Below are 24486 nucleotides of genomic sequence, written 5' to 3' on the forward strand. Positions count from 1 at the left end.
TGCAATTTTGTGTCAAAAGAAATGGGCAAGACTTGGTGAATGGACCTAGTGTTATACGTACTGACTGTGACACTGGACTAATTACTGGTGTACCTGCGAACCCTACTGAGACATTATTTTGCCCTTACAGTGATATGTCTGGAACCAGGTGATGGTCAATTGAACATTTCTGTGCACCTGTGTCCACTAGAAAAGTGTGTTCCCTATTCCCAACCTTCATTTCTACGTAGGGCCCTTTCTGGTCTACGGGAATAGACACTGGTTCCAAACTATGTCTTGGGCTGTCCTAGTAAAATAATACATCATCAGATGTAAAGTCACCAGAATAGTATGCATTGGTCTGATTATCGAAAACATTTCCATCTCCCGTACTATTCTGCTGCTGCTGGTTCTCGTTCTGGTTGTGATTCCCCTGGTTGTTCCGGTTTTGTGGCGTTTTCATGTTTGTATTATGTCCTCTTGTTCCCAGGCGACCTCTATTCTGTCTGCTCGGGAAATACCCATTCCAATTTTGTATCTGCGGCACTGTGCTCGCCAATGGCCTTCTTGTTTACAATAGGCACATTGATTAAGTACAATTGGACCCCCGTGCATGGTGGAGAAATTAGATCTTGTTTGTGCGTTTCCACCACCCCGGTTATTGTTTGCTACTTGTTGCATCAATACCCTTGTCTTCAAATTCCCTTTGTCCCTTATTTCTTCCTCCTTCTCTGCATTTATTCTATTCTCATAATATTGGGCCATGTGTAACACTTCACTTTGTGATTTTGCCTACCATGCACTCTGAGATGTCATTATTAAATTTTGAATTTTCGGTAACAATCCTTGTACATACTTATCAACAAACAACCTCTTCCCCCGTTCAGTACTCAAATCTTAACAGCTGAAATCTGCAAATACTTCTTCAAATCGATTAAAATAATCTGTTGCAACTTCTTTACCCTGCACACAAGCCGTTAACTTGCCCCACACAATCCTTCTCTCAGGTACTAAAACTTTCAATTTCTGTACTATTCAAGCTGGTAAGGCCAACATGACCGGTGGCGGTTTTTCGCCCGCTTTTCTGTCTGCATCACATATAATAGAATGTTGCCATGTATCACCCAAAATATCAATGTCATCTGTATTCCTAATCTGTTTCCATATGTCGACGGGAAGAATCACGGTAAATAATAGATCAATATCACTCATGGTAAAAACAGACAAATTTAAAACAGACTCAATTTCCTTATAAAATCAGGCCAGATTTTTCCTAAGATCAGGGATTGTTTGCTTAATATTATTTACCTCCTGCCTAGAAAAAGGGACATGCACGAACTGAGCCGTATAATGGGCTTCTATTACCTGTGCTGGATTTCCATCAGCGGCAGCTATCTCTACTTTCGGGGCAAACGTAGGGGGCACTTCTCTCATGGGCAATTGCAAACTAGGTGATTCCTCAGCTGTTCGCTTGCCAAGCAATAAAGCTAAATCGAGAGAAAGAGCAGCCTTTCCAGTTTCAGGCAAAAATGTTCTTTTGTAAATTGTCATTAAAGCGGAGGGGCAACATGAATTTTTTCGTAAACACTCATCTTGCAAATACTCAACCATTACCTGCAATACCTTCCTTTGCATCTCTAGTGTATACTCACTAAATGTATCATGCACTTCTATTGGGGTAATGGTGACGTCTGTAATCCATCTAAGCACCTCTCACGTACACATTTTCATCTCTTCACTAACAGGTTTTAATGGTGGCAAAAATCGTTGCTGAACATATGGCACTACCTGTTGTTTCCCTTTCTTCATTTCTTCAGTCAATAGATCAAGCTCACTGTTAAACACAAATAGCCTGCCTTCATGTTCTTGTACTTCCGACGTACCATCCCGCATACGAGAAAAAACATTTAGATCTCACAACTCCTGTGGTGCCAATGTGCCAGTCAATTTTTTCCATTCCTCCACAAGATACTCACCCATGCATTATAACAATACCTGTTGTTCGCCAAGCTTCTTATAGTCATACATGGAACTCTGAAGGATCCCTCATCATTGCCTTCAATATACATCTCTGCCCACTCTCTCAGTTGCTCTTTCCTCTCTCTGCTAACCGTACTATGTGCTACTATGGTGCTTCCTTTCAGCACAGGGCCCACCTCTGCAGAACTGCCTCCTGTGGCGGCTGCTAACTCATGTTCTGGCGGCAGTGAAGGAAATTGTGTCATGTGTACAGGGGGAGCTGGTGCAGGCGGAACAACAGGAATGGGGGATGGCAGCGGAGGTGGAGGAGCAATGGGTAGAGGTGCAATATGTTCAGGCGTGGGCGGGTCAGTACTACCTTAAGGACATTCATTTCTTTGTTCATTCAGAATTTTATTTATTAGCTCATCTGATGTACGCAAATCTTGTTGTGGATATATCTTTTGTACACCTATTTAAAATGCCCTGTCTATTCTTCTTAGATCCACTGTTACTTTAAGCTCATCAAGTTCTAGCTCTTTCTCTGTGTTTGATTTGTGTCTACGTGCATGTTTCTCCCTACTTCTCAGACAGAGATTAGCTTCCTTCCTCCTGTCTCTCATGACATCGAATGCCGCTGGACGTGCCTTCTTGCGTAGCAATACTGATTCTAAGTGTTCTATACGTGCCAATTCAAAAGTCCCATCATTAGGCCACTGTAATTCTGCTACATGTCTGGTCTGCTTATGCCAAATTGCATTAAACTTTATAGGCCCTATTCCATAATTCACATACATTTCAAACGCTGGCGACCCTACGGGTGGCGCAACCTGGCCAGTTTCCAAAGATTGTCTACCGCAGCGGAAAAATCCTGCTAGACAGGAAGCCAATTTCCCAGGCATAATTGATCTTAACTCGTTTCCTTAACCTGGGCGTTTGATCTTGCAAGAACAACACTCAATCAAAATCAGGGCGATTTAAGAATCAGGGCACGACTCATCTGATGAATCAGTTCATCACAAAAGACGCAATTCGTCCGTATACAGACGCAACCAAGAACCGTTGTGACTGCGTATCTGGCTCAATCTGGCTCGTTTTCAGGACCCTCGCTTCGATGCTATCTGGATGCCACTCGTCGATCAGGGATTGGCTGTGTACAGATCTGCAAAGGAGTCTCTCATCACTTTTACAGGGGCGCCCCGAAAACCTTTCCATCCCGGCTTGACAGCCTTGTCCTCGGTTCGTTTCCGCCTTCTTCAAACTCAACTTATAGGATGGGGCAAAGGGGGGGGTCCCTATTCTGGCGCCATTTTTTGCTAGGCCCTGAGGACCTTCCGCATATGGAGACTAAGACACAATCACCATATATTAGTGATACGACAGACACCAGGTTCGATTTCCCAAGTAATATTTTATTTTTATTTTATTTATTTTATTTATTGCATTTGTTACTCGCCCAAACCCTTAGGTACCACGGCGATGTTACAGACAGCTTAGTTAAAACATTTCTTGGAAATTGCCAGTCGGGCGCAGTGCATGTGAATACAAAATAATGATACATGACAACTTTAAATGCAGGACTTAAATACAGTGATATTTCCTGAAGCATGGAAGAGGCTTTTAGTCTTGGTTAAATAGCCACGTTTTCAGAGATTTCTTGAAGCCTGCGAATGTTTGCTCATTTTTGATGGGGAGGGGAAGAGTGTTCCAATATGTGGGTGCGAGATATTGGAAACTACTGCCTCCTGCCTTGGTAGTCTTGTATCGGGGGATGGCTAGGAGTAGTTGACTGTTAGATCTGAGGGTTCTCTTTGATACTTTTTTGGTGATGGCGTGGTTGAGGTAGATGGGGACACATGAGTGGATGCATTTGTATGTGACGCACAGGGCTTTGAATGTGACCCTGGCTTTGATGGGGAGCCAGTGATGGTTTCTTCTAATATTTGAGATATGATCTGACTTCCTTATTCCAAGGGCCGCCCGAAGGGCTTTATTCTGAATAAGCTGTAGTTTGTTTAGATTGGCTTTTGAGGTACCCAGGTAGAGTACGTTGCAGTAGTCGAGTCTGGATAAGATTAAAGCTCTTGCCAGCGTGATACAGTTAGTGGGTGTCAAGAATTGGCGACTGTGAGCAATAAGTTTAGCGGTGTAGGAAGTAGAGGAGGAAAGGGCGTTAATGTGCTTGGTCATGGTGAGGTTGGCATCAAGGTAGACACCTAGTGTTTTGACTTGTTTGAGTACTGATATGATTGTGCCATCAATGTTGATGGATGAGTAATCAGGATGTAAGGCTTCTATTTTGGATTGGGAGCCCACAATGAGAACCTCGGTCTTCTCATCATTGAGGCAGAGGCTATTTAGTGCCATCCAATTTTGGATTATGGCATATATTTTATTGATAGTGTCGGTGTCTTGAGTGTAATCTCCCGATAAAGGGATGAGGATCTGGGTGTCATCTGCAAAGTTGGTGTAGATGACACCCATGTCGTCTAGCGCTGAGAAGAGGAGTTTAGTGTAAGCATTGTATAATGTTGGTGAGAGACAGGACCCTTGGGGGACACCAATGGGTACTATGATTGGGTTGGCAGCTTCTTTACCTATGGCGACCCTGGAGGTGCGGTCAGCAAGAAAAGATTTGATCCAGGTAGTAGCTTCGGTGGAGAAGTTAAAGTCTTTTGCTAGTGTGGCACACAGTTTATTATGGTCTACTAAATCAAACGCTGCGGAGAGATCGAGTAGGAGGAGGATGCAGAGTTTTCCTGAGTCTCTGATGGTATCCATCTGGATTTTTAAGTCAAGGAGCGCCGTTTCTGTGCTATGGTTGGGGCGGAAACCTGATTGCCTCGTGCCAAGGAGGTGGTTTTGTTCGAGGTGAGTTTGGACTTGGTTGTATGCTAGTTTGTCCAATATTTTGAGGAGAAATGGGACAGTTGTTATTGGCCTGTAATTAGTGGGCACCGTAGGGTCTAGGGTAGGTTTTTTCAGGAGAGGGGTGACCCAGGCTTCTTTGATGCTAGCTGGTACTAGGTTGGCATTGAAGGAAGCGTTCACGAAGTTGGTGATAATAGGGGTGAGGGTGTGGGCACAGGATTTGACTACTGATGCGGGGACAGAATCGCCTTTGCAATTGGAGGCTTTAAGTTTGGTGATGGTGTCAAACACTACGTTTTGGGATACTGGTGTGAACTGGAATGGGGAGCTGGTGAATTCCTGATGTGGTCGATTTAGATTAAGGAGGGCAGGTTTATAGGCTAGTGATTGTTTTTTAGATGTGATTTTTATTTGGAGTAGTTCAATTTTGGCTGTTAGTGCGTCTTGAATAGTGGTGCACCATTCCTTGCTGGGGATGGTTGGGTTTATGGCTGGGGTGGGGTTTTCCAATTCTTTTAAAATGGCAAATAATTCCTTGGTGTCTGAGGTGGCATTGTTGATCCTATTATTGTACGCATTAGATTTATAAGTAATAGTAGCTGTTTTATAGGTTTTGTTTATTTCTTGGTAGGCTTTTTCTGCCTCTGCAGTAGGATGCTTTCTGTAGGTATGTTAAAAAAAAAAGGTGTGCTCAGCCGGCCGACTGGGGTCTAACGTCTCGCAACGTATGTCACCCAGACCTCGTGAGACACAAGAGAGCGAACATCATATGAACAGTTACATATATACAAAATAACAGCCTTCAAGGCACATCAGAACAGCCCATAATGTATCTTCTTAAGCTAGGGTTTGGTGATTTACAATTATGACAATTATGACACATTATGGCGAGTTTCTTATACTTAGCAACAGTTGCAGGCATAGTTCTTTGTTATTAAGAACCTAAAGCACTTGTTCATCAAGGATATCATGTTCGTGAGAGAGACACATTCCAAAGCACGTTATCTACCAGTTTCTATTTGTGAACTAGGGGTCAGCCTGTTCTAAGGAAGATCTGCGAAGGAGGACCGCTAGAAAAGAATAATTTATGTCTTTAACTGCATATTGCTACAGCTGTAGTGAGACAGGCCAGCACCTGGTCTGTTGATTAAATGCCATTCCTGCTTGCTCTCAAGGACTTAGTGAGGGAGGAAAACAATGTATTACTGTACTGCTTGGCATTCCTGTCTGGGTCAATTTATCAACATGCAAGCTGTGGCCTCGTACTGTGTATGAGCTTTCAAAGCATTTATACGTTTTGCAAACGTGTTTGACAGAAAGGAAAAAACAAGATGGCAAATTGCTACACAAGATGGATGCCCTATGGTTACACTGGCAAATCTGTGGTTGCGATTGGTTTACGGCCAACATAATATTCTTTCTTTGTTTGGTTAGGATCGTTCTCTAGATTTACAGCTCTAGGAATGTTAAGTGCCGCTCGTAGTGCGTTGTTCTGTAACACTTGCAGTTTGTTTAGATTGGGGCTACTTATCCCAATATATAAGGCATTACAGTAGTCCAATCTGGATAGTATGAGGGCTCTAGCTAGGGTGATGCAGCTGTCAGTGAAAGGAACGGCCTACAGTCATTAATGAGTTTAGCGGTATAGGCCACCGTGGAAGCTGTAGCATTTATTTGTTTGGTTAGTGAGAGGGTCGAGTCAAGGTAGATCCCTAGAGTTTTAACTTCTTTAGAAACTTTAATGGTCATTCTATCAATAACAAAATATTTTAATTGTTCAGGTAGTTTGTTTAATGGGTTTTGGGAATCAATCAATATTATCTCAGTTTTGTCATCATTCCGAGAGCGGCCATGAATGGCCATCCATGCATGTATAATTTGATATATTTCATTCAGTAGTTTAGTATCAGTCTCGTAGGAACCTGAGATGGAAATGAGGATTTGGGTGTCATCTGCATAGTTAGTGTAGGTGAGACCCAAACTGTGAAGGCGGTCAAATAGTGGCTTTGTAAAAATGTTGTAAAAAGTAGGAGAGATGCATGATCCCTGAGGTACTCAGCACAGAACTGGTGCAGGGTCGGCCGTATTCTTGGGCCTAATAAACGATATATTTTCGTATACTTCTGTCTAGTGGTAAATCTTGGTGTTTCACTGTGTGTGCTCATCAAAGACCTCTGATCACACCCACTACTCCTGAGACTTAGCTTTGACTGCTCTCCAAGTTACGGTGAATTGGTCTGGCTGGTCCCCAGAAGAGTTCCCTGTTTCACTAACAAGGGGGGGGTGGCTCCTAAACCTCTGTTCACCAGAGCAGAGTTTAGAAATCCATTCCAACAGTAAAACAGTACCTTTTTTCAAATATTTTAAAATGTTTATCGTCAGTGATCCATTGCACTCACAATTTAGTAGGAGAACAACATAAAGTGCTATAGTTCAAGGTTGGCACAACTTAAATGTATAAACATAAAATGTACTCATTAATTGGAAAACTGGACAGAACTGTTGCTCTATGTCAGTGATCCCCAACGTGTAGCTCGGGAGCAACATGTTGCTCGCGGCACCCCAAATTGTTGCTCGCCAGTTGTCGCCCTATGTTCAATTCCAATTAAGTTACTGTTAATATGTTTAAATTAATTACTCCAAATGCCTAGCTAACACCACCACACCCCTTTATGAAGTGGTCGTCAAATGCTCAAAGGGTTGACCAATGTTTGTCACTATGTTTTGTGTAAAATCCCTTTGGGGCAGGGACGAGAGGCTCCAAATCCTTCCGAAAATCTTCTTTTTTATTCCTAACCTCTTTTTCACCAAGGTAATAGGCCCCAAGGTCTTTAGAATGCACTATTTGGGAGGTAACCTCCAAAGCACAGGTGAAGTGATCTTTAAAGCCTACACTTAATGACCAGTATTACTCAATCAATATTTATTTTATTTTATTTCTTCATAAAGGTAGCAACATTTAAACACATGTATCATATTTAATAAAATTCCTATAGAACAATCCCAAAAAATAAAGCAGCATTTACATATTCAAATAAGCCATATATGAAAACCTGATCAACGACAAATTAACATAAAATGAACCGAATGTTCATTGACTCCCATTTTGCAGGCACACTGTGTTTCCTCCTGCACGCCTTCATTCATTGAGGGTGGGTACATTTAAATGTACCTATAGCATCAGCCTCCTGCATTCTGGGGATCTTATTTCACAGATATCTACTTGCCATCTTCATATAGTCTACATATAAAGCTAAAGAAGGCAGTTTATGCATATTTTGGACATCTGCCTCTCTCCCCATCGGACAAGTTCTTGCTTTAAGAAATATTTTGCGTCGACCTAATGTGGCAAATACAGTTATATCCCACTCCCTATAAAAACGGACAGTACCTTAAAACCCCCGTCCATCACCAAGCACCACAAGTGTTGTTCTTTATTGTGTTTTACTAGGGGAGGCCTCAATCATTTGCATTTAATAAATAAGTAAAAAATATTTACTGGCCCGACACCTTTAAACTAATACCTCAAATTCAGCTCATAAGGTGCTACCAGGTGTACTTTGAGGTCAACCTGGTATTGTCACAGGAATGTATTTAGCAACTCCTCCTGGACATTACAGTTTGAACCACCCCAGATTTTGCGCCATAAAATATTAGGAGCAGACCTGTGCCTTATATACAGGGACGTCATTAAGGGGTCGCCAGAGGTCGCAACTGCGACCTCTGAGGTCTCGCTTGCGACCTCTGTGCTCTCCCTTGCGACCTCTGTTTGTAATGCAGCCTCCTGGGCTGTGGCCAGCACCATGTGGCTCTTTACTTCTGGAGTGGCTGGCTTTCTTTTTCAGGCCCCTTAAAAAAAAAAGAAACATAAGAACAGGAGTGCCACAAGTCTAACACTTTCAGCACTGGCCAAAAATAAGAAAGAATAGGAATACAAAATAATGTGTCTTTCTGGAATTCTATACAATAATTGCTAGACTCATTAAAGGTTTATTTCAGGCCCACTTCAGAGGATGAGTCACTGATTTAGTCTGTTCTTAAACGCCTCAACTCAGCCTTTCATCCTTCTGAGGTTGATAAATGAGTACCAAGACAGGTTGGGTGAAATTGGGTGTATATTTTTTCTATATAAAGCGCTTAAGTGTAAGTGCTATATAATAACACATCATTATCATTTGGTCATGGACGTCTGCTTGCATTCACAGTAATTTGGTAATATGGGCCTATACACACTGATCTTAACGATACATATGGCGATCCATTCTTGTATGAAATGTACATCACATTATAGTGATATCGTAACCATATTTTTTGTAGTGTACAATGCTATGTGATGCCACTCCCTGTTTTGTCAACGGGTGAAAGGTTGTGGTCCATAGCTTCATAGCTTCCCGCAATATCACTTCGGGGGGAGGGAGGGGGTCAAATGACATCACTTCCTATGATGTCATCAGAGATCAAGGGTTGTGTGATGTCACTTCCGCTACCCCGGGCATTTTGGTGAAATGACGTCCCTGCTTATACATCGCCAGGCACTTCTCCAATCTGAATGCCCCAAACTTGAAATAAAAATGTAAATAGCACTTTAATCCTTAATGATGCCCTTTCAGCTGTCTCCTTCAAATTATTGACCCAAGCACTGCTCTTTGAGAAGAGTAGGCTGAAATAAAAATGAGAGTACCTCTTCATCTCGACATTCCTTAATGATGCCCTTTCAGCTGACTCCTTCAAATTATTGACCCAAGCACTGCTCATTGAGAAGAGTAGGCTGAAATAAAAATGAGAGTACCTCTTCATCTCGACATTCATTTAAAAACCAGCTACAAGGTTTCACCCTTTTCCAGTACACCATCATCATTGTTTTTATTATATTTAATTTCAAACTATAGTTACCAAAATAGTAATTTGTGTATAGCAGGCCCTGCTGGAGACCTGCTGGCTCGAAGTCCAAAATAGCAGTCTCATCACCATAAAGAAGCATGCTATAAAATGACCCCTTCAGAGAGGGTGGATTAACATTCCTAAGAGAAGTACTAGAGTCAAAGTCTTAAAGGAATAAATAGGGGCCAACTGACAGCCCTGCGTTTCACCTTTACTGGTGGGGGAAAACAATGTATAATTCCCCTATCTTGTATATTGGACAGACACAGAGATGTCTGCCTATCACATTTAGATAAGATTTAATAAACCATTAAGGACCCCAATAAAATGTAAATTACGCCACAATATGATTCTATCAACCAAATCAAATGCTTTCTCCAAATCTAAAAAAAAGCAAAAAATAATCTTCCTACCTTAACCTTACCATATTTCTCTGTTGTCAGAGTGAAGCAGTGGCCCACATGCTTAACCCCTCACCTGAAACCCATTTGGGAGGACTTCAAGATATTGTTACTTTGAGCCCACATCTCCAGTCTGAGCAACAAATATTTGGAGAATATTTTACTGGCAATTTTCAGTAAGGAAATTAGACTATAACCATGGGGGGCTGGTGAGGTCCTTCAAAAAGGCTTCCATTATTTCTCAATTAATTATTTTTTGTGTTTCTTTTAAACTATACATCTGACCGTTGTGTACACCACTCATTAAATCATGGATCAATTTTCTTTTCAAGATTCTACATTCTGCATCGAACCATGGGGCATTCCTTTCTATAACCTGGATGTGCTGAACTGGGAGACAATGTTTGCCAATATTTCTGTCCCGGATAGTTTTAACCAACGACTCAAACCAACTGACACTTCTGTGTGTGGCTGCTGATCTATTTAACAGTTTTGAGAGAATATCTTTATTTCTTGTGAATTAGTCGTTCTTTCCAATGCCTCCTTGTTGAGCGTATGCATCACCAATCAGCCCCTCTGGCTGTTGGACCTCATCTTTGTGGTGCCTAAAACTCCTGACCATTGGAAAATTAACTCAAGAGCATAGTAATCACTCTGTTCAATCAGAAATGCAAACTTTCATAAAATTACTGAAGAAAAAACCCTCTATAATACAGAAATCAATGACTGAGGAACAGTAACTCTGGTCTTGTTTGCTTAGGAATGCACCATTTGCCACTAAAGATCCCAGAAAATTTCAGGCAGAATACCAAAGCAAAGTACACCTGAAAATCAGTGCTTCATTTGTGACCAATTTTACTGTCCAAACATTTGGACTAAATTTCTTGAAAATATTTTGCTCAAGAACCTGAAGCCCTGGTAATGTTTATTTAGTCCTACTATATTTTTGAACAACTTGACTGGTCGCATTTGTCTAAAAATGTCCTACTGACCACTCAATTTCTTCAACATTTCTTATAAACAACCATTTAATGTCAAAATAAGTTAAAGGCATTGTAAATGTATTTTACTAAAATTACACGTGCTCTAGATAACTGTTAAGTACTGCAAATGAAAATGTTCTATTACCAGTCTTTAGTTTATAAATTTGCAATTTGTGTTGCAGTAATTTTTCTGCCAACTGAGCACTGATATATTCTGTCGAAAAATGGATGTTGCTCACCATTTAATTTGATATAGACATTTTGCTCATTGCGCACAAAAGGTTGGGGACCCCTGCTCTATGTCATGCATCAGGACCGTCATCATTTTCAATACAGATCTTGTAAGGCAGGCTGCATGCGCTGACTAACGCATAAAGGTGGAGGTTCTTCTTCGGCTATGTAGGCCAAGCAGCGAGAGTTTTCTCTGCAACAGCAGTTCTCAACTAAAGTTGGCATTACCTCACGTCGAAGGCAGGTACACCAAGTGCAAACGTCTTCCATGCAAATAGTATCAGGATCCTGCGACTGATCATCACGACTTACAGCACATTGCCCATTGTTTCACCTTCTATCTCTCTCAAGCATTTCCTCGTCTGTGTATTCCAGGTTCGTATAGGTAGGGCTGAATTGTTGCCATAATTCTTGTGTATTGAAGAAGTATATAAGCAATTGTGGGAGAAAAAGTAAAACATTTGTAATTCGGCTAAAGTAAAACAATGAGGTTTTAGTTTAAAATGCAATGTCAAATACAATTTTGAGAAGAAACAGACATTTCTTTTTTAAACCAATAGTGCAAAGACAAAAGCAATAGGCCCAAACTTGGAAATGTCACATTGGCACATGGTACATTCCTGAGTATGCCAGTTAGGATAATTGTTTTTGAATCGACTGACTGGGTTTGAGGACAAAGATTAGATCCATCCCTGCTTTTTCCAGCATGCCAGTGAAGGCTCTCAATGGCGCCAAATCTGCATCTAAGCTGGATAGGCACATTTGTATGCAACTTAAACATGAGCTCATTAATTTTCCTGAATTTCTTTTCTTTTCTACATTTGCACATTTTAGAGGTTGTGGAATTTCACAGAGAGAGAACTAGTGGAAAACGATCACTCTCAGGGTGTTGTACGATATACAGATCATTCAGATTTTGCCAGTCTAGAACGTGCACTAAGAAGTAATCAAATGATGATCTGTATCTAGAATTGTTGAAAGTGAATTGACCTGGGGTGCCTGATGGTAACCCCCCATTAACTGTGCATATCCCCTTTTCTGATATCTGAAGAAGGAACAAATCACCAGCCTTTGGTGTAGTACCATTCGACATGCTGGATGTTGGAATGTTGAAAGCAGTCTATTTCCTGGGACACACCTTAGGTTGAAATCTCACCAGATTATGTCCTCCAACTTTTGCTTTTTAAGGCCAGAATGTGAAAACCAAGAAAGGCGTTTAATTGATTTAGAGAGAGCTCCCAAGTCGCCTGGAAGAGCAATACATCAAATGAACATATAAAGACAATAACGTCCGGGTCACCCTGCTTGTTTTTAAAACTTCTATATTCCAGGAGACTACTGTCAGGTGGCCTGGTATAATCCTAAACACAGGTTTTGCAAACACACTGCGCGCAGACACTAGTTAAGACCACGTTGGTATAGTAGTTTTAATTAACAGTAGGGTAGCCTGACATGTGTTTCGAGCACTTGCTCTTCCACTGAGGCTGCAGTGAGGTATGAGTCAGTTGCGAACCATAAGTATGGTAAGTGATTGAAGTGATTGAAGAATAAGTCTCACAGGCTCCACTGTCACTTGCAGTTGCAACAACAAATATTGAAGCATTTCCGTGTTGAGGCAGCGTCTCCGCTGCAAATCCGAACTGGCTCCAGTGTTTGTTGTTGCAACTGCAAGTGACAGTGGAGCCTGTGAGACTTATTCTTCAATCACTTACCATACTTATGGTTCGCAACTGACTCATACCTCACTGCAGCCTCAGTGGAAGAGCAAGTGCTCGAAACACGTGTCAGGCTACCCTAGTGTTAATTAAAACTACTATACCAACGTGGTCTTATCTAGTGTCTGTGCGCAGTGTGTTTGCAAAACCTGTGTTTAGTCCTACTTACCTGGTGGAAGACTTGGCAAGTCCCGCCCCCCGCACTCACCTGCAGCGCTTTTCACTACACTTAAGTCTAACAGGTCCTTGCGCTGAACCTCGCCGTCCCTCCCTTGCCAAATTTAGTTTTCTCTGGTATAATCCTAACCAGACCTAACACCCCACTGTTGGGGAAAAGAATTGGTGTGGTTGTAAATAGGATCCCTGGCTTGTACTGATAGTTCTACTTGTCTAGGACAAGTCAGTGCTCTTTCTAGAGCCAGGGGATTCATATCCATGATTTCTAAAGTGCCTAAGCATCGCACATATTCCGATCCCACTAAAGACTTTGTACTGTTGATTAGGCAGTGAAGGTTACCCTCCTTAATCCTTTCTGCAAATTCGGGCAGATACCAGTGTTTGTGGAGATGGCAGTGCTTAGCTCCAATGTCTAGGAACACCATCATTCCTGAGTCTGAGAGGATATTACGCTCGTTCCAGAATATATTGTGAATATATTGCAAATACTCACATCAGTGAAAGTTACTGTTACACTGCAGCCACCGCAGCACATATTGTCTGACGGGATGCATAATAGAGAAGAAGTGACCTAGGCCTTTTCTCGCACCACATCCATGCATTGCCAGGTCAGGTAAGTGTGCTTTATAGACAAATAACTGATCAATAGTGCCAAGGCCAATTGATGCATGAACACCATAGCCAAGGAAATCAACAAATGCTAATTCCTCTTGGGGTCATGCCTCATTATATGAGCGTCTCCACAAAACTCACATAATGTGGTCGATAGAGGATTCCAATACCATGGGATGTATCATCATGTAGTAGGTGTTCTGGATTCACCTTCAGATGAGTCGTCAACAGCACAACTGACTGCCTATGTTCACTGACGAGCACAGTGTCCATGGTGAACATCCTTCCTTCCTCCATACTGCAGATCCTTGTACATGCAGAAGTTATCCCTAAGCTGGCAATCATACACAGCCCCCTCAGTCACAGCACCTTCACGCCAACACTGAAGACAGGGAAATGCTTGGAGTTGTGAAGTAACCACGAGTGGACCCCGAGTAGTTCATCATCTACTGGTCCATCATCAACCTGCCATTCCTAGGTTTACTCCTTGAGGACGGAGTAGCCATGCATGTGTTCCAACAGAGGTAGGTAAACATCATTCACTGCAAGCAATGTTACCGCGCAGCCAAATGCAACACAGACACAGCTACCATCAGTAATATTGTTTGCCCTGTTGGTAATGTAGTTGGCTTTTACATCATTGTTCAGTATGTTGGGATGACTCACACTGGGCAGTCCCTCTTTCAGGTGTAATTTTGTCTATTGTTAGCACTTGCATGATAGGGAGACTCACAGACTGCCTTTGCCTGGAGCTTGGCTGGGGGGGATCGATCAGTTATTTATTCAGGCGTAGTCTATGATAGACCCATTCACTCATTGTATCACCTGTTGCTGGTGGGCATAAAATGTCTCTGTTGTGGCGCAATGTAGGGCCACGCTGCAGTCTTCGGCTGGCCTGGGGGGTGGCGGGTTGTTGTGTGTGTGTACGGCTCTACAATTTCTCCTTTGCTCTGTTGGGTTTTGCAATCCGCTTATTTTGTAAATCAACATTCTTAGCTTTGCCCCTTTGTTTCCTTTTTATTTGTTATGTTCTTGCAAAGTTTTACTAAAACTATGGGTCTCATTGTGAGTGTGCCGGTGCAGTAACAACATGCCGGTATTACTGCATACCAGCACGATGCCGCACCGCACACAGCTCCGAGCTGCCGGTAATGTCCGGCAAACCACGGCCATAAAATGCTGGTATTACTGGCACTGGTATTACCAGTGCTGGCAATACCAGCAATTCCCCCCATGGATTCCTATCAGACTCCATGGAATGGGGAATTGCAGCACTTACTGACACTTTCAATCTGCCTGTAATTCCAGCAGACCAAGTGGCAGTAACGCTATTACCAGCCGGTGGTATTCCACCAGATTTTCCGGTGGAATACCACTAGGCATGTAATGAGGCACATAATCTCCCATATACAATCAACCTTTTCACTTACCTTACTTTGCTTATTACAAGCACAGTGACAATGATTCATTTTCAGGGTGATTTTTCTTTTCATAAAGTGCTGCCTGAGTCTGTCCATTGTCTAGATGACCATAATTCGTTTTGTCCTTACAGCATATGACAAGTCATGTTCTGGTCACGTATTTTCACGTTTACATCAATTGTCAACACTATATGTCCAGAAAGACTTTACATAATGTTACTCTGGTGAAGGTCCGGAAATCTATCAAGAAAAGATAACGTGAGGGTCTCCATTTTGATTATTTCTTTAAAATGTGCACACTATCATTAATGCAGCCGGGATGACTTGGAGTGGCGTAGAGGAGGGGGTTCTTCTGGTCTTCGGGACTTTTTTATATCTTTGAAGGTACCTATTATTGTCTGTTTGCCCAGAGCAGTAGAAATGTTAAGTTATCATATTAAATAAAATGGACACACGTGCCTCCTTTACGTCTTCATTTTCACTCAATAAGACATGTAAGTAATTACGACTAATTTTTACTGAATGCATTCCATTAGCATCTCACTGACCTCAGGTTACATTTGGACATTGCTTGAGTGTTTACATTTCGTTCACACATGAATGCAATCTTCGTTGGATGTGCCAGAGCAATGCGACTCCACGTGCCCCTTCAGGGCTTCTGTTATTTGCTTTTATCGCATTGTTCCCTCTCCTGAGTCCTCCAGTTCTATTGATTAGGATGGCTGGGCAGAAAAAAGAGAGAAATAGGCAGCACCAAATCTACCATTGTCAAGGTTGAAGACTCGTGATCATTAGCATTAACGCACAAAGCAAAAGGTAATATTTTGATGGTGTTGGCGAGCAGCTGACAGAGCGAAGAGTTCACACTTCACCTCGGCTTCCTTGTAAAACTATTGATCCTGCGGTGGAAGAAAAATAACAAGAGGGAAACTTTCATTAACCATGGAAAGCTGTCCCAAAGGAAGGCAAACCTTCCACGCTAGACATTTGCAGTAGAAGAAAGGAAGTGGCTCTGGGTTTTGAACCTGTTATTGCATTTAGTGACGCAGTCTAAATATGTTCTGCCTGGCGATTGTATTGCTTTTTGAGGAACGACATTCTGACATCTTTACTGTGGTAATTACCAAGAAAGGATTAACAAAGCATTTTTCTGACATGCAAATTGGGGCAAATTCAAAAAGGTCCTGTGCTGCAGAAAGTGAAGTGCAAATGCATCCTGCATGACAAGGCTCTGGTCCCCCATATGCATGCGACTGACCGGGGCAGGTAGGGACCTTAACCGGCCCTTGCATGCATGTCAAAATGTCAGGCAAGTTCAATGTTTAACTTGACATAAAAGAAGCAAATAGCAGTAACAATAGCGCAAGAGCTGCATTAGTAAAACTTAAAGTTCAAAACTGTAGCAATGCAGTTGCAATAATCCTAGCACAAACTTTCTGTTAACATTAAGCACTGCTTTAATAAGGCAAGAAAAGACCAGAAGGCAAGACACAATAAAGCGATAGGAGTATGGAGAAGGAAAAAGAAAAAAAAAACACTCCCCGACCCTCGAGTTATCCTAGAAGGAAGGCTCAAGCATAACATTAATATACAACTGAACATAACTTAACATAACATAAAATTCAGAGAAACCTCCACATAGTTTTTGAAGTTTGTAATCTCATATAAGCATTCAGTATAGGATCTTTTCATGAAAGGCCAGCGAGCACGCATCCATCATGCAATCCTCCATCCTGAGCTTCGCCCTGCTCTGCCAGGATCTCAAAATTCTTCTTCTGCTTGTTTGTAGCATAATCAACAAAACTCCATCTGCCACCAGTGAGGGCATCTTTCCTGATCATCAATGACCTGAAGCTCTAGCTCCCTGCTTTCCCTAATCAGGGACCCCAGTATCACATGCAGCCAGTGAAATATGTAAGTCCTGTACGCTTTCACCCTGATACTGTCCTGGAGCATATAAAATAGTGTCCTCCCTGGGCCATCACAACACCAAAAATGTTCTTTGTCAAGTAGTCAAAGATTTAACATTCTTGTTGGGGTCCAGAAGGAAAAGAGGCAGTTTTATCCCCAATCCCTCAGGTCAGTTATAGATTCATTTCGAAAAGTCAGTCCCCAGTATTGTCCCCTAAAGAACTTGTAAATTATCAAAATCAACATGGGACGCTTTTGAAGGATATTCTGGAACTCAGGATGTTTTTCAGGCAACGCCATGAAATAATCTAGAGGGGCAGAGCGTCTTTCTTAGGAGTAGGTGTCTGCCCTCTTCTTCCACTGCTAGCTAATGCTTAAATATCAGTTACTTAAAGGCTAGCATCAAGCACTCCAGACCTGATCTAGTCCAATTATTCACACGTTAATCCATTATCTCCAATTGAGCCTTCTCCCATTGTTGACAATCGAGTCATTATTTCAGATGATCGATCTAGAATATATTCCCATGTCCTTACCCATGTCTCCCAGTGTTTGTTCCCAGCAATTCAAAAGCTCCCAGAATGCCTGAAGCTCTTTGTTTTTTTCCCCCACTCATCAACAACTCCAAATAAGCAGCAGGTCCATAAACTCAACTCCAGTCCTATCCTCATTGAGGGAATTTCCACTTTCAGCCATTCTCACAGCATCTTCAGATTACACGCCTCATGGTTACCCTCAACATTTGGCAAGTCAGATCCCTTTGTCACCCTCGCCTTGTGTAATACCATCCAAGAAAATGCACCTATTTTTGGATTTCACACGAATGTCCTTAATATTTTAACTATCTGATTATTGTCCTTCTTAGAAATTATATACAGGATGCAACTGAATAGATACCAGATCATAGAGAGGATATTAATATTTACTAGTTGACATTTCACATAAAGTAGAATGCTAGGCTGCTCACCAATCCAGCTGAAATTTGAATTTCATTGCTTTGATTGTATATGCCATGGCCGCACTGGGTTTCTGGTCAATTCCACCCCCACATATTAAATTCTATTATTACACAATATAATACATTGGTTGCCCTTGATACCTCTGTAAACATTTGCTGAAACAAGTGCTGCCTTAGTATTATTTAGATTCTGCACCTGGAGTCTTACTATTCCAGTCAAAAAGGCTAAGGGCTTTCAGGATACCTAATTATCAAAGCTTCTAGTCTGAAGACTGGCCATCAGTAAGGTGGCAAGTGAGTAAGTAGCGTGAAAACTAAACTATTCCCAGCACAGAAAGGTCTACATCAAATTCCACCCCAGCACCAATGCTGCCTTCGTTATTCAACAAAATTAGAGTTTCCCGCTATTTGTTGACAATCATTTTTTATATCGAAAATCCCTTAGAGATTGCAGAAGCAACTCCACAGCTTCACTTTAATTGACTGAGCAAAAAAGATACTTGCCATACACTTAAAGAAAACTCAGGCAATGGCTTGTCACTCACTTACATTGTTGAAACTCAAACCCCAGTTGGCAGTTGAACGAATCAGATCTGATAAGGGTTTTGACTGTTTATGAGTTTCACCCAGGTGTTCCCACACCCATCAGGTCTCGAGGAGCAATCTCTTACTCAATAGGGGGTGGCTGTTTGGGGTTTCTCTAAATGATTTGGGTGGGGACAGGCAATAAGTGCTGACACCTGCCTGGGGGCATGCCAAGTTTTATTGTTTTATGGCAAGTGAGAATGGGATCTTGAAAAACCTTCTCAGACTGCCCAAGAGCGCTCTCACTCTTTTACTGCAAACTTATATGGGTATCCAGATAATAGACAGAGTTCTCTCTGTCAAGCCCCGGTTACACTGGTCAGAGCTATACAGTTCTCTGGATGTGTCAGAGTACAGGAGTGCTTTGCAAGATGCTATAGGTTGCCACGAAGACTTGACCTGGGCCTGGCTAGAAAACATGTGAAAGACATGTCTAGGAATGACAATGTAGACCAACTGTGGGATAATCCTATGTAGATTACAAGTAATGCTAAAACTGCAACTAAACCAGCACTCGGAGATTGGACACAAACTGAGATGGTGGAAAGATGTGATAGTAAAATACATTTTTGTGCATATGGGTTTCAGCACTTCGTTGATATTATAAAGTTGCTTTATAAAAAAAAGAAAAGAAACTATGTATGTAAAACTGTGTTTGGGACCCTTCCCTTAGCAACAGTGACACAGCTTTTGAAAGCCAATTTGGATAATACTTTATATTGTATCACGCAGAATGGTAATGTTCTGCACTTTCTGTTTTCAGATTAACTATTTAGTAGGATCAGGAGCACCTGTTTCAAGAAGCAGTGGCATTTGAAAGCAGCAATGGTGCTTGGTAAACCCAAATGAACAGACCAACGAATGGGAGGGCATTGCAAAGTAAGCAACAGGGCCTAGCAAAATAGCACCCTTCTTTCCTTCAGCACCAGAAAAAACGAATGTTGCTTTAGTGACATTGGGTCTCATTACGGCCCGTGCGGTAACCATGGCGCTAGTAGCGCCATGGTTGCCGCCGTTATTTTACCGATTCCGCCATGGTGAATGGCGGAATTACCGCCCCATTCCAAGGTTGGTGGGGCGGTAATTCCCCATTCATCATTTGCCCTTCCCCATTCCCATTTTTGCCCCCATAGGGCTCAATGGAAGTGGGGAAGGCGGTAGTTACGGTACCGCAAATTGCAGTACCGTAATTACCTCCAAGGTCCCTTTGCGGGTCCAATCCTTAACGGCTGGTAAAACCACCTTTTACGGCGCCGTTAACCCCTTACTGCCTGGTTTATAATGAGGCCCATTGTGTGTCGTATCCTGTCATATATCACAACTCAATACGGGGTTTGCCACCACGTTAGAATGCCTCATTTTCAGAGGGTTTATTCCCTCTAACATGTATCCAACAAGTGCACAGCCTCTGTCAGAATCTCAGCACATGGCCACTGCCTCCAGGAATGTGCACATCATGCCTTAGACAGGCAACTACCTGCCTTTCCTAGAATACCCTCCTTGACTGGAGTGATGTGGCTGGCTGATATTGCAATGTTCATTCACCACTGCTTGCCGTCATAGGTCGGAGAGAGTGCAGTGTTATTTATTCATCCACTCCAGTAGGTACACTTCTCGCCCACCTCCTGAATGGGCAGTGGCGGGAAAACACCTGATTTGTTCACACCGTTGCATGTTATGCAAATCTGTGTTGACCCAGATGCACTTGCCCAATGCTACTAGCTGATGCTCGTTTCATCAAGCACTCTGACGAATCCTGCAGCTCCATCACTTACTATTAATCATGTAACTGACCTATTACTCGTGAGCTGTCCTATTCAGTTTAGCATCCTCTACGCATGGTTAACGCGCCTGTGGTTTCTAGGGTTTCTTATGGTCACGTTGTGTTACATTTCCCGCTCAACTACCTGCACAATTTCCCAGAGCTAGCTAGCCATCCTGTCCAGGTGCCCAAAGATGAGAACATAAAAGAAGGGGTAGGGGTAAGAAACAGAAGCGCGTATATGGGGTCATTACACTTTGGAGACAGAATTTACAATGGTTTCCTATAGAATCTGCCTGCTTTTCTATGATGCTGAATTCAGGCAGATTAGATAGGAATTCATTCGTTTTATGCCTGCATGACAAGCGAATTCAGGTGTAAATCCAGGGGGCATGAGAAGGTGAAGGAGGAATGCACAGCTGAAATACCAAATCCGCTGTGTGCCCCTACTCCTCCTTCAAATGCATTGAAAATCATCTGGAGGGTAACAGTAAGGTGAAACAGCCCATATGGCTTACGTGCGTACTCCCCCTTATACAATGACCCCACATAGTTTTTGTGATGTGCAACTTGTGACCTTCTACACAACCCACTGGTATAAACATTTACCTTCAAGAATGCAATCCTAAAACCAGACCAGAAGAACCATTATCTAATCAAAGAGGCTCCTGCACGCCTCCACTGACCTCCCCAACACCACCATATCTGGCGTGGCTATGCTCCCTCTAATTTCGCTGTTACATACACAATAGGTTTTCTTCTTCAGTGACTACCACCCCTTGTGTCTGCAGAGAGAGCCCCCCACCCAAACAAGGCCAAACACCTCTGTAATCTTGGGTTCCACACAAAAGCGAATGCCTCCCTTTATTCCCTCCCTTGAGTCCCTTGCAGAGCCAAACCGAAATGAACAGAGTCAGAGACTACACTACTTTATGCATCTACGCCATGACACAGAGGTGAAGCCACAAGGCCTCCCCTCTCCTAGCAAACCCTACATGGAACCTGATCTCCTTTCTCATGGCAGTACAACCGAGGCACACGCCCCAGGCTAAAAACAATGCATTCATGAGCTGGGCTGTTGCTTCTAATACTTGCAGTGGACCCCTTCTGTGTTGAAGCCTTGAATGCCTGCAGACCCTGTAGCGGGTGATATCCCTTTGGCACTAGTAAAGCCCAGACTCCCCCTTCTCCACATACCTGTAAATATCAGAGAAGTAAGTTGGGAGAATCCAAATCAACACCCATTTGCAGAGGTATACCCTCCACTTGCACGCGCACCGCTTCCAATGATGCATGTCTTGGACTACTCTGACTTCCGCCCACAGGGATGCCCACGCATGCTGTGTTTTTCCGAACTCACACAAGCCAGCAAGCCAGTTCCTTATGCCACCACTTACCAAATAAGGGGAAAAGGGGTGAACAGGCAATATGCCAGCATTCAAAGGCTTTTTCTTTTTAATGTCAGAGTGGTTTAGAGATTGTCTAATACATTTGGGGGAAAAAAGAAGACATGCAATTAGTTTCATTATTCACCGTTAAGAATATGTCATTTGGGCGCACAGTGGTTACAATTATCTTATGTAACACCTGGCATGCTGTGTTGGACTCCTTATTCGCTGCTAGTGACCCATTATATAGGCCAATGGAAGGTAGTATCTTCTATCTAAATCATGCCCTTCATCTAATACCCATAGACGTTCTAGTCTACCTGTAGCTTTCAATCCTCCAGGCCTCCTTTTTGGTGAATGCGGCACCCACAACAGATGATAGGTGTTGTCAGGTTGCAATGTCAGCAGTGGCGGCTGGTGACTTTGAAAGGTGGTGGGGCGCTAATTTAGCATGGCTAATTTGCCAGCGAGCGAGCGAGCGATCCCAGCCAACATAAGGAGGATGCGGCGGGGTGGGGGAGGGGGAGTTCTCCCCAAGAAAACGTGGGACAAATGCCATCCAAAATGTGCAATTTACTGCCCAAACCCACACAAACATGGCCTAAAAAGCATTCATTTTTTTATTCTTGCGTGTGCAAGTTTGATGGTGTATTGTACAGCGTTTGTATTCTGAATAGATGGTACTATGCTGTATGCACAAAGAAATTCATTATATAGATCTCCAGTAATGCTGCGAAAATAACAATTTTCTCATGCAGTTACTGGCATTCATGTGCGTTCATCCTCTTACTAAAGGTGGGATTTTAGGCATTATCTGAAAGTGGAGAAACTAGGGTAAGTTTGCTTCTGTTGAGCCATATGTAGTTTTTTTTTAGAAATATACATCTTATGACTTTCCATTTTCACATGCCACCCTCTTAGTTACCCAGAGATACCATTCTTTAATCTGTACTGTTCATCTGATTTTCCCCACCAATCTGGCCCACACAAATAAGGGCTACTTTTCTAATATTTTTAAAGCAACATATCCTTGTGCCTTCTTTACTAAATAACCGATACAGAGAGAGTCGGATTGCCCTGATCACCCAACCCGCAAAAGACTCATGCCTGCTCACTTTGGAGAATGGTCACTGCACTGAACTCCTTCTCAGGCCCTGGCAAATAAAATATTGAGAAGGTGCATTGTGGAATTTGACATCAGATGTCTTTAGTTTCACAATTATCAACCTGGACTGCAATTTGTTTGTGCATGGTGTTTTTGATAGTCTGTAAAGAGAATGCGAGAGAGAGCGAGACTGATCTGAAAAAGAGGAACATTGGCTCAAAGCAGAGGACCGGGCTTACTTTGCAATCACCCATGCACACAGAGGTGTTTACACATGGTCTTGCAGCTGGTTGATATTTTCACACAGTCCGGGTTTGGGGGACTCAAAGAAGCAATGCAAAGCACTGGTTATAGCAGAAAGACAAATGTGAGAATAAGCACTACCCCTCATACTCCTGATCATTCAGGAAAAGGAAAGTGTGTTTGAACAAAGAGTGGCATCAAACGCTGATTTTCACAGGTGTGTGTGTGTATACATACATACACACATGCATATAAATGATTACAAAAACAACCATCAGCCCCACCCTCGTAACCCAGCACCCAACCTGCCATTCCAAAAAGTACCAGGCAGGCCACAATACAGGCAGGGAAGGAGAATACTCTCAGGCACACAGAACACTGTGAAGAGAAGCCTCCCACCCCCTCACGTCAGATGTGAAGAAATAAAATACAGCAAGTTACCTTTTTTTTGCATTTTTAAAGGGCTCACACAGCCCAGGGGCATAGAGGCGCTGTTACAGAATTCGTTTTTTGTTATTGTCTTAATTGCATATTTATAACGCGCTTAAATACCCAGAGGTTTGTAAGCGCAGACCAGACCTGGGAATCAAACCTGTGTTGCTTCGTGTCGTCTTGCTTCCAAGGCAAGCACGTTGCCACTGAGGTATCCTGCTACCCTTGTTCATCGTGTTTCTTTTGAGTGTGTAAAACTCATAAAAGTACATTTGAACACACCAGAGATTATTTTAACTCATTATTTGGTTTTGATTTTCCATACCTTTAGCTGTATTGACCTCATGATGAAAAGAAGACTAAAATGTGCTTGGCTTTACATATAAGGACTTATGATGTCAGATTGGTTTATTATGTGATATATTCTCAGGTGTCATTAAAGTAGGTATTATTTTAGCCCTTGAAAGCCAAACATGTACATATTTGTACCAAGTAGCGCTGAAGAGAAGTGATGCTTGGGGGACCCCCCTTTCTTAGAAAAGACGAATACAGTCTAAAGCACCATGGGGTGTTTACATTAGAATGGAGAAAATTAAACATAGTATACCGAGACGGTCACTAAGCAGGTAGCTGAAATACTAAACATCCACTCAAAAGCTATTAATGCTTCTTTGCCAACAAGGGGCGGGTGCAGAGAAACTGGAGTAAAAGGGCAATGAGGTGATAAGCACACTTCTGCATAGCCTGAGGGGGGAGATAGCCTCAAGAGCTCCAGTAAATGCAGCTTACAACAGGTGCATTGCAAAGCTCTCATTTAAAGCAATGAATGAAAAGAATATGTTGCCATATCAGAGGACTGATGACTGCCAACA

The sequence above is a fragment of the Ambystoma mexicanum genome, chromosome 5p (assembly GCF_040938575.1).
Source record: "Ambystoma mexicanum isolate Mex_15411 chromosome 5p, UKY_AmexF1_1, whole genome shotgun sequence".
Classification (NCBI taxonomy): domain Eukaryota; kingdom Metazoa; phylum Chordata; class Amphibia; order Caudata; family Ambystomatidae; genus Ambystoma; species Ambystoma mexicanum.